Source organism: Hydra vulgaris, chromosome 09, assembly GCF_038396675.1.
Source record: "Hydra vulgaris chromosome 09, alternate assembly HydraT2T_AEP".
NCBI lineage: Eukaryota > Metazoa > Cnidaria > Hydrozoa > Anthoathecata > Hydridae > Hydra > Hydra vulgaris.
This window is the reverse complement of record NC_088928.1, coordinates 36459102-36470559: the sequence shown is the minus strand read 5'-3', so window position 1 is coordinate 36470559 and position 11458 is coordinate 36459102. Positions and strand designations below refer to the sequence as shown.

At 28.7% G+C, this 11458-nt stretch overlaps 1 long non-coding RNA gene across 1 annotated transcript; it reads right to left on the bottom strand.

The window, feature by feature from the left end:
* Nucleotides 1-3167: 3167 nt before the first annotated feature.
* Nucleotides 3168-8281, bottom strand: LOC136085092 (uncharacterized). Its single transcript, XR_010641070.1, has 3 exons — nucleotides 8208-8281; nucleotides 3312-3382; nucleotides 3168-3217 (listed from the first exon to the last, which is right to left on the bottom strand). It is a non-coding gene; the product is annotated as an uncharacterized LOC136085092 (long non-coding RNA).
* Between the last annotated feature and the right edge of the window lie 3177 nt (nucleotides 8282-11458).

Sequence of the window (11458 nt, the reverse complement as noted above, 5' to 3'; positions counted from 1 at the left end):
TTTGGTGTATCCTTTAAAAATAATGTAGAATTCAGCTATTAATCTAATATTGAACAAACTAAAAACGACTGTGGGAATAATGAAAAACTGATCAAGGAATCCAAGTGTTCCAATATAGGTAACCTTAATCGGAACAAAATTGTATCTTTGCAAAAACAAATTTATTTCCAATAACAGTGCAAGTCAAATTATGTTCAAAGTTAAGTCGAATAATGATTAAAAGTATAGTTTGATAAATTTTAACATAAATGCTATTAAAGTTAAAGTAAATATTTTGATGACATTTGGTCAGATATTTAGTTGCAGTCAAAGAAATTGCGAAGACATAAAAAAGAAACCATCCTGTAAAAGATATGGCCAAAGATATACTTCCAGCTTTATTACACCGGTGGTCGAGTGCAAGTTTGGAATTTACATTACCTAAATTACTTACTGACAAAACAATTTGTGATAAAATAGTGACGTTGCGGAACAACGCTTCAGCAATAGTTTGTCCAAGAAAAAAAGGAGCTACACAAATTATAAATTTTAAAGAAAAACTTTTTAGTACACTAGTATGCAAATGTCCAATTGTAAAATGCGTTGATTTTATTTGTTCTGATGGTTGTGATAAAGAAGTTCCTTATAAATGCAAATGCATCAAAAAGTACAAAATACCATTTATTGACGTTAAGTTTATATATTTTCAAAGAGTTAAAACTCCTACCAAGCTTTAAATTGGATTACCTGATAACATTGAAACCAGGAAACAGTTTAAAAAATTACTTAGAAAAGATCGAGAAAAATGTTTTGAGAAGACAGCCATATCATTATAATTAAAAAAAAAAAAGTCGAGTCAGATGAGATTAACTATCAAAAAGAAAGTGATTTCAGTAATAAAATAGAATTAAATGATAACAATGCTGATAATAACAATTACTAATATAGAATTACGTCTAGTGCTAGAGAAACCATCAGAAAAAAAAAAAGTGTTACAATACCTTAGATATTTCACACATAGCGTAAAGTATAAAAATTTTTTTAAATAAATATGTTTTTATTTAAGTATTTATACTTATAAATACATACATATATATATATATATATATATATATATATATATATATATATATATATATATATATATATATAAATATATAAATATATATATATATTTATATATATACACACACACACGTATGCACGCACGCACATTTATATATATATATGTATATATATATATATATATATATATATATATATATATATATATATATATATGCATATATTTATATATACGTATATATTTAACTTATATGTTTATATTTATATATACATATAGGTGTGATTGGTACTTACATAGTGATGAAATGTTGGTGAAAATTGGATGGTTATCAGTCAAGCAAAAAATCATATCTACGGTTTTGAATTTTGTCTTGAGTTTGTAACTCATTCAAATAATAAAATATATGTGAATATGTTTAGAAAAAACAGTGACGTACATAAATACAACACCAGAAATGCAAATAATTTCTATATGGTAGTGCAAAACAATAAGAGTGAGCAGAAGTCAATTTTCTGTAATGGACTAAAGCTATATAATTCAATACCTGAAGAAACAAATAATATATAAGAAATAAGTTTCAAATCAAATGTGAAAAAATTTATCAAAATTAAAGTGCACTTAGCGTAGACTTGTCAAAGCTTTAATGTCATGTTTGGAGAATAGATAGGTGTGGTATTCTAATAATGCAAAGAAGTGACCATTAGAATTAAATTGCTATCTCAAACAAGACAACAACGACAACAACAATAACAAAGAATAATGTTATGTTTAGATTTTAAAAGCTCCTCACATCCCTATATTAAATTCATTGATGTTCTGTGTTTAAGACTTTCATTAATCTTAAAGTTAAAAAAGATACATAAAACACTAACACAGTAAAACAACTGAATAATTTCATTTGACTTGAAGACTAACAGCTTTATTGGTTTCTCAGAATATTGAAGAGCACACTCAGTTCTGAGTCCTCAGTCAAATATATTGTAAACCTAAACAAGTTACTCTGCAGAAAATATTTTAAATGATACTACATAATTCTATGTAATGGAAAAGGTTGCAACCAAACCCGATTAAAACACATATACGGTACATTACTGACTTCGTATTAGCAAGTATTGCGGATCGTATTAATGCCTTAATCGCAAAGAATGAAACCCGTAAATATTAATCTTAAGTCTGTAACATAACGTTAAAATCACTAATATTGACCAAAAATTAGAAATATCAAACAATTTTTATAAAGTTTATAGTAATTAAGTTTATATTATATTTAGTAATGGAATAAGTAAGTTTATTTTATAAAGTTCATATTATATAACAATTTTTGAAGTTTATAGTGGCAAATTATTGATATGTGGATTTTTGGTATAGTTAGTGGTTTATATTTTTCAATCAATTTGCTTTGCCAAATTATTTAAATACCAATAACTGGGCATCATTCAGATCACAATATTACATTGATCGATTAATGTAATAATGGTATAAATCCATCTATATTGATAGGTATGATACATGAAATTTTTAAATTGATTAATTTATAGATTGTTATATATCATTAGAAAGAGCTATAATTCAGTATTTTAATGGTAAAAAAATTAAGAAAATCGAACAATTCAACAAAAAGTTATAAGGTTTTTAGTAACAAATTTTTGATATATAGATTTCTTGAAGAAACTGTGGTCAAAATTAAGTTATTCTTAACGTAAATTGTTATAACTGTCAATTATTATCAAATCGCCTACCACTTGGTATCAAAAGAAAGGTGTAAAAGTGAACTACTAATTTTTAATAGTTTTGAGCAACAGGGCGTATTTAGGAGGCTAGAGGGGGCACCAAAGCACCACCTATACCGTCTAAACAATCATTTTTTTAAAAAGAAAATGAGCTTATCTTTACAAAATTTGTAATTTTTAAATTTAACAAACTGATTAAATTTGCTTACAGACCATTGCCAAATATAAGATGTGTGTTTTTGAGTTAAGGGTGGATGGTGGTGTGATGGTAACACAGCATATTATCAAAAATGACAAATTAACAAAAATATCTTTATTTTTATTAACATAAATAAATCTAATACAAAATTCAAAAATTCAATTTCACTTCTTTACAACATATATTAATGGTATAAAGATTGACTTTGGGTAAGGGGCGTATGCCCCCATCCGCCTTTTGAACCTAAAAAAAATTTAAAAAGTGTTTTAATAATTTATAATAAATTTAAACTGATACTATTTAAAATAACGGAAATTAGTATAAAATTTTTTTTTACCACATTACCAGAGGCATCAAAGAATCTATATTTTTATAAAACAGAGCATTGTAACCGTTTCCCTCTTTAATCTATAAAAAAAGAAAACTAAATATTATTTTGAAAAAAAAATTGTAAATAATTTGTCTTGGCTTTTAGTTAATGATTAAAAATTTATGTTTCAATAATGAAATTTAATAATCATTGTTAACGATAGACACAACGAGAACGCAAGCCAGAGCCGTCTATCATAAAGCTGCAAATCACATCATTTGCAATTTGGACATTCCATGCCAAATCAGCATGACATGTCACTTTTTATTTTTGGTTCTGCAAGTTTTCACATTATTTTGAATTTTTTTTTTTGTCAATTAAACCTAAAATCTTTAAAAATAAAGGTAATTAAAAAACTACTCTATTTAATCCAATATAGTAAAAAAATTATTTAATGTATCCAATATTTTGCATTAACACTTTAAAAAATTACAACAAGTAATTTGAAAGACTATACATTAAATTTCATTTGGATTGTATATTGAATCTCCAAAAAAACTTATTCGATATTTACTAATACAACTTTTTAATACATGTGAAAACTAACAAAGGCATAAAAAAGTTTACATGTGCAGGCTAACCTGAACTGACTTGGTACCTTTTTGAAAGTCGCACCACTTGCGGTACCTAATTTGCAAGTCACACCACTTGCGGGTACCATTTTGCAAGTCACACCACTTGCAGGTACCATTTTGCAAGTCACACCACTTGCAGATACTTTTTTGCAAACTACACCACTGTAGTACCTGTTTTGCAAGTCACACCACTTGCAGTATCTAATTTGCAAGTCCCACCACTTGCAGTACTTGGCTTGCCTATTTTGCAAGTCTATCTTACCTATTTTACAAGCCACACCTATTGCTGGTGCTTTGTTTATATACATATATATAATATACATTTTTATAACATTTAACTATATTTATACATAATATACTTACATCACAAACTAATATTACTACAGTTTATTACATGTTCACTTAAAAAACCACAGTCATTTTATGAAAATATCAACTCTCCTGATATAACATCAGCTGCAAGCTGGAGTTTTTTCATGTAATATTCAATAGCTTCTGAGTCAGTTTAATCTTTTTTCCAGTACGAGATAGTGTAAATTCTGTCTTCATTCCTTTTATTTAATTTTTCTACTCTCCCATCATACAAGACAGACTTCAATTTGTCTGGGTCGTACCATTTGTGACAGAGTTTTCTGCCTACAATTTTTTCGGACATAACCTCATCTAAATTATCAAGTTGCTTTGTAGGCAAGTGTTTATATAAAATTTTTATTTCATTGTTAGTTAGAACTTGCAGCTCTCGCTCTAACTTTTTTTTTTGTTTTTCATCTATTTTTTGACGCTTGCATGCCTGTCTTTTAGAAATCTCTTCTCGAATTTCAGCATGCTTTAATCGATTTATCATTCTTTCTCTACGAGCTGCATGAACTGACCATGAAACAACATTTTCTCTACATAATTGGTTAAGGCTATCCAGATAATCTAAAGTCTTATTCTTTTTTGATCTTAACTTGGAAGATATATAACAAATTGACGCATTAGGTGATCGTTCTTTGGCATCACTAAACATACCCATTAACTCTTCACTATCTATATTGTGAAGTCTTGCACTTGCTGTCTCTTCTTTGAGTATCTCAGTAACTGTAATCAAGAAATACCTCTTATATTGTCTATTCAAAACATCTTCCACCGCAACAAGACATGAAGAAATCATTTTGATAAGCTGTGCATCAATAGAACATAAACTTGTTACAGATTCTAAAACATTTGGGATAAGAGGATTTCCAAAAAAATCGGTTGTTCTGCATAACAGTGTGCCTGGATCAGATTTGCAATTTTTAATTATTTGCAAAACATCTTTTACTACCTGAATACCAGCAACATGGTCAAAACTTGCATTATCTGCTGACACATAAAATATTTGCATCCAGGGTCCAGTAAGAAGTTTTCCAAATACTGCAAGCACACACATTTGTTTTATTGAAGTTGAATTTAAAAAAGCTGCACGTAGTAGCCTTTGTAAACTTTGACATTTTACTGTTCCAACAGTGTTCAATGAAAATAGTGTTTAATGAAAATAAAACAAGTATGGAACACTACGTGAAGACGGTTGCCACGATATCTTGGAATGATACATCATGGTAATCTGTTATTGTCTAAAAAATTAACAAATCCTTTTGGATCACCTTTGACGTATTTAAACCTCATTTTGTTCATAGCCATAACAATTTTAACTGCCATACAATCATTACCAAATAATTCACAACTTTCAGATTCTAGAGACTTCAATGCTGATCGACATGAAGTAGCAATTGTTTCGAGAGGGTGCAAATGGCAGTTTAGCTCATTCAGATTTTTGCCCCAAGTTTCACAAATTTTGGTTATGGTAAGATGATTTACTGCCACTCTGTCTGACATTGTATTGGATATATTTAAGATGATCAAACTACGACAATCCACAAAGGAGAGCAAGTGAAAATCTGAATTAATTGAAGCCATATGATCTACAGCTTTACATATATGGTTTTCATAATCATCAGCTGTCCCTCCTAGTAACTGGTCTAGAACAATGACTTGAGATTTATTCTTTGATGTTAAGTGTACACTGTTAGTATGAACACCTTCTTGCGTTGTGGAATCAAACCCAAGAGTAAGATTATTATTACTGATAGCCCACTCTGCTGATTGCAGGTCTGATATACTGCCAAGTTCACGAGCCATTCGCTCAACAGTACTACTCTGGGGAATATCCGAAAATTTAACACCAAGATATTGTAGAATTTTCTCAAACAGGAATGGAATGTTAATTGTTGGGACATTAGACAACAACATGCTATAAATTACCATCCTAGTTAGTAATGTATAAGTTTTATTATCATCTGACCTGAATGCAACTTGACAATCACCTTCCTCCATTTGGATCATATCATTTTCTAAATTGGCTATTGCTATTTTATTTTTTCTATTAACAACATTATGTTTTAGCATTACTTGTCTTAACTTTTCTCTCTCTTTAATTTTTCTTGCATTTTTTGAAATTATAAGATTGCGAATACGCCTACTGTAGTAGTTTGTTTGTAATTTTTTTTTTAGGTCTCTAACTTCTGCCCTTAAAGCTTTTATTATTTCTTCTTTTCTCTTAACACTTTGTCTTAAAACTTTTAATTTATATGGCATGCTCTTCAATTTGGCTTTTACTAAAGCTATCTTATTTTGGTATTTCCTAGAAGTACTTGCTAATATTGAAGACAAAACTGACAACCTTTTTTTAAACATTATTTTCTTAGGAGTAAGTTTTTCTCTTGAAGTACTTTGAAAGTCTGAAATATCACATGTGGAAGATACAGGATTACTATTATTTGAAGATAATACTTTTTCATGTTCTGACAATGTTGAAACTGTTTCACGAGGGAAATTGGTCCTACTAGAAGTAGACTCTAATGACTGTGCTATTGTATCCACTAGTCTATGAGAAACAAAGAGGTCATTGCAAAAGGCAAAAAAAAATTTAGAACTTCTATTAAAATTGTGAGTCCATTTTTTGGCTATATTTACAAGGCTATAGATATTATTAGTGGTTAAGTTGAAGACAAAATACTGATTGGCTAATTCAACAGTTTTAGTAAACGACTCTCCATTTTCAATAAATATAAAAAGTATATGGCCGTTCCTACACTCAATCTTTGAATCAGAAGGCAATGTGAAACTATCAATTAAATGTTTTTTGAATGCTTTATGAAATATAAGCGACGTTTTTGTTGGGGCCATATTACCTAAAAAAGTTATTATGTGTATAAATACTTAACATTTGGATAATCTTACTATAAAAAGAAAATGCTATACGTCAGTCTAAAAACTACTTCATATCTTCTATAACAAATGAATGATTGTCAATCACTATGTTTTCAATATCAATTAAAATATATACTCTAAATAAAAAGTTCCTGTTGTTTAAGAAAAAAATTACAATCTTTATTTTTACTTTATCTGACACATCAGTGTCATTATTTAGTAAACTGATAAGCACCATATTTAAAACATTATAAATTACAAAGAACAAAATTTTTGTATTGTATAAAGTGTACGTAAAAGATATTTTAATGTATACAAAATAGAAAATAAGGAAATAACTTTCTTTATTTTTGATGAGTTGTGCTATCTTTTTGCTTGTTATAATAAATGTGACATTCTCAAAACAGTTTCTGCATAATGGCATAATATTAATATATTATGGCATAATATTTTTTTATTCACATTATTATTAATATTATTATTTTCATTATATTATTGCAATTATTAATATCATCTTTATTTATTAGTGCTTTATTTTCCTTTTTTTAGTTTTTTTTTCTTATTTATAATTCTTTCTGTGTTTTTATTTTTATTTATTCTGTGTTTTTTTTTTTTTTTTAGGTCACTCCGTTGTCTAGTTTTAACCTATATGAGTGACACCTAACCTTATTTATGCAAGTTTATAAAATATTATTGTAAATTTAAATAAATAGATAAATTAAGAAATTACTTTTGATGATGAAAACAATCTAAATAAAAATCTAAACTTGAAGTTCATGCATAAGAAATAAGTTTTTCTAAGTTATAATAACAGAAAAAAAAAAATTTTCATACATTTATTACATTTTACAAAATAAACTAAGGTATCTCATAAAAATCTCAAGTTTTCAGTTGATCAAATTATGGTGAAAAGTTAAACCAATACAATATTTAATACGACAGAACTCTTTAAAAATAAAAACTAAGTCTGTATCATTTAATTATTTTTGTTCAGACAATGCATGAGCACATTAAATTACAATAAAACACTAATTATAGGTGTTGTAATAAATGTTACCTCCTCTGCTTGCTTTTCTGTTGTCCCTTCTGTTTCCACGTCTTCCATTAAATCTTCGACCATCATTATCTGGCCTAGCACCTGAGTAGTGAAGATTACTTGCCCACCTAAATCCTGGCCTTTCTTCCCCACCATGGTGGACCCAATTTAAAAAAGATTGATTTGTTAGGGGTCCTGGGTGCTGAGCACGATAGATTTTATAATCATCATATGTTAACGCTGAAGCAAAATATATGTGAAAATAATGGTTATAATAAATGAAACATAACATCACCTGTATAAAAAAATCTTGTAAATAAATAAATTATATAGCAGAGGTGAATGCAACTAAAGATTAAAAGAGTGTGCATTATTTATATGATTTTAGATTAGATAATATAAATGTTTTATCATTACTTTAACAAGTAAAATAAAGAACCTTACCAGTGGTAACAGAAGGAGACACAACTAAAAATTAAAAGAAAAAGTATTATTTAAGTAAAATAAAATTATCAATAATAAACTAAATAAGTGTAAAAAATGAAAAAGACACTCTCACCAGGGGCAACAGAAGGAGGTGCAACTACAGATAACAAGGAAAAAGATTTTTATGTAATAGGTAACAATTTCATAAATTAAATTTTTACTCTTAGCAGAAAAAAACTTAATGTGAAATCCTAATTTAACTCTAGTGGTTCTAGTAATAGAACCACTAGAGTTAAATTAAAATTTAAAAATCCGTCAAAGTTAGGAGCTAGTAAACATTATAACTCATCAAATCATTCAACTTTATTTTACTTACTTTTTCTTTTCAAATCACCTAAAAAAAAAAAGAGTGTGGTGAATTAAAATAAATTAAACTAAATAGCTTTTAAATTAGAACTGATTGGATAAAATAATTATTGGACACATAGCACTATACTTTAAGCAAATTAAAAAACAATACAATTTTATATTAACTTTCCTTACTGATTTCCTTTCTAATTGACCTATAGAGAAATAAAGTATTATTAAGTAAAACTATGAGTATAATGGATAGACAGCATAAAATACTGTTAGTCTCTAATACAATGTATAAAACTTTCAAATACAAGTAATGCTGATTGAATAATAAAACCAAATTTTTAAATTGTAAATTACTAACAGAAATAACTTAAAAAAATAATACTAACTAATTCTCTCTAGCGCTTGTTGATCTAAAAAATCAAAACTTCAAACTTATCAATTAAGTTTCATTAACAAACATAAATTTAAAACGTAAAATAATTATATTTATAAATTTAAGTAAGAACTTTTTATACTTTTAGCAAACCACTTTATAAAAGCGAAATACAAATAACATATTACTAAACTAAAAGGTGAAATACAAATAACTAATACTAAACTAAATTAACTAACTGATGTTTACATTGTCTGCATTTTTGTCGAACATATTTCTCTGAGACAACTCATCGATTAGATCGGAGTGTTTAGCCATTTTTATAATAGTTTTTTTGCTAAATCCAATAATATTACTTTATTTTAAACAGACTTTATAAGTATCATATTGATAAATCTATACCCAATAATATTAGACACAATATAATATATTATGTCTAATATTATTGGGTATTAATAATACTATTATATACAGGGTGGTCCATAATTAGTGTCCCATCTTAAAGACTCAATTCCTTCAAAACTAGGAATGGAAAACACATAAAACTTTTTGATAAACAATTTATTAACAATATCAAATAAAATTTAAAGATTTTTTTCGAAATGTCGACCATCGGCTTTCACACAAGCTTCAAGACGCTTTGGAAAGTCATCTACGGTGGCACGCAAGTAGGCGGGTGAAAGCGAATCCCATGCTTTTTGAAGCGCTTTCTTCAGAGAATCAATCGTTTTATGCGGTTTTTTGCACGCTTCAGCTTCCAGAACACTCCACACTGAGTAATCCATTGGATTGCAGTCGGGGCTACTTGGAGGCCACTCATTGTGCTTGATGAAATCGGGGGTGTTTCGGCCGAGCCAATCTTGCACAATTTTGGCTTTGTGGGCTGGAGCACTATCCTGCATGAATGTCCAACAATGTCTACGAAGCTCCTTTTGACTCCATGGAAGTATTTCTTTGATCAAAACGTCATTCAGATAGTTTTGGGCTTTTACTTTAACGCCTTGTTGAACAAAAATCAATGGTGTCTTCTTGGTGGCACTGATACCCGCGAACACCATTACTGAAAGTGGATGTGCTGCCTTTTGTATTGTGATATTAGGCTTTGAGGAAGCGTAGACACGATCATTCTGCACATTGTGATGTTGTTGAACTGTAAAAATCTTCTCGTCTGTGAAAACGATGTTGAGATGAGCGTTGTTGGCGAAACGGGCAAGGAGATCCTTGCAGCGATCCTTGCGCTTCTGCTTTGATGCCTCAGACAAAAGCTGTGCAGGATTTTTCTTGTAAGCTGTCAAATTTAGATAATCCTTGGTAATTCTTCCAAGAGAACTTCGAGAAATTTGGAGCTGTTTGGCCATTTGTCGCATACTGCGTTCTGGGTTGCGGCGCACCCGTTCACGAACTTGCTTGATTTTTGCATCAGTCACCACGGAGCGCTTTCTTCCTTTGCGTGGACGATCTGACATTGTTCTCAATGCTTTGAAGCGTTGAATTGTTCTATAAACAAGCTTTCGCGGCACTTTGAGTCTAGTCTGGATGTCGCGTGCTGAAACTCCTTTCTCATGAAAATCAATAATACTTTGCCGATATGGTGATGGTCTTGTCATTGCTAAAAAAACAAGTAAAGTGAGTGAAGGCAGCAGTAAATAGATCAAAATATATAATAATATCATAATATTCTAAAAATATTCATAATATCATAATATTCTAAAAAACAAAATTTCAAAACATCATAATATTCTAAAAAACAAAATTTAGGTATTAAAAGTGAGGGTAAAAATAGGGTATCTGCTAGTTAAAATAAATTCATGAAATTTGGCTTCTGCATAGAAAACATATAAACTTAAAAAAAAGAATAGGATAGAAAAAAAAAAGATAATGTCTTTAACATTTACTAAGCACAAGAAGTACAACACACTTTTTGATATCAATAAATAACACTTTAACTTACGTCAATATAATAAAAAAATACTCTTCAAAAAAGTTAAACTATTCTACTTTTAGAAAAACTTCTAAGTTAATATAAAATTCTAAAAAAATATGCTACAAAACACCATCCTACCATACTGCCTAAACGCGAAGTTCTAAAAACGTGGAACAGTTTTTCAGCACA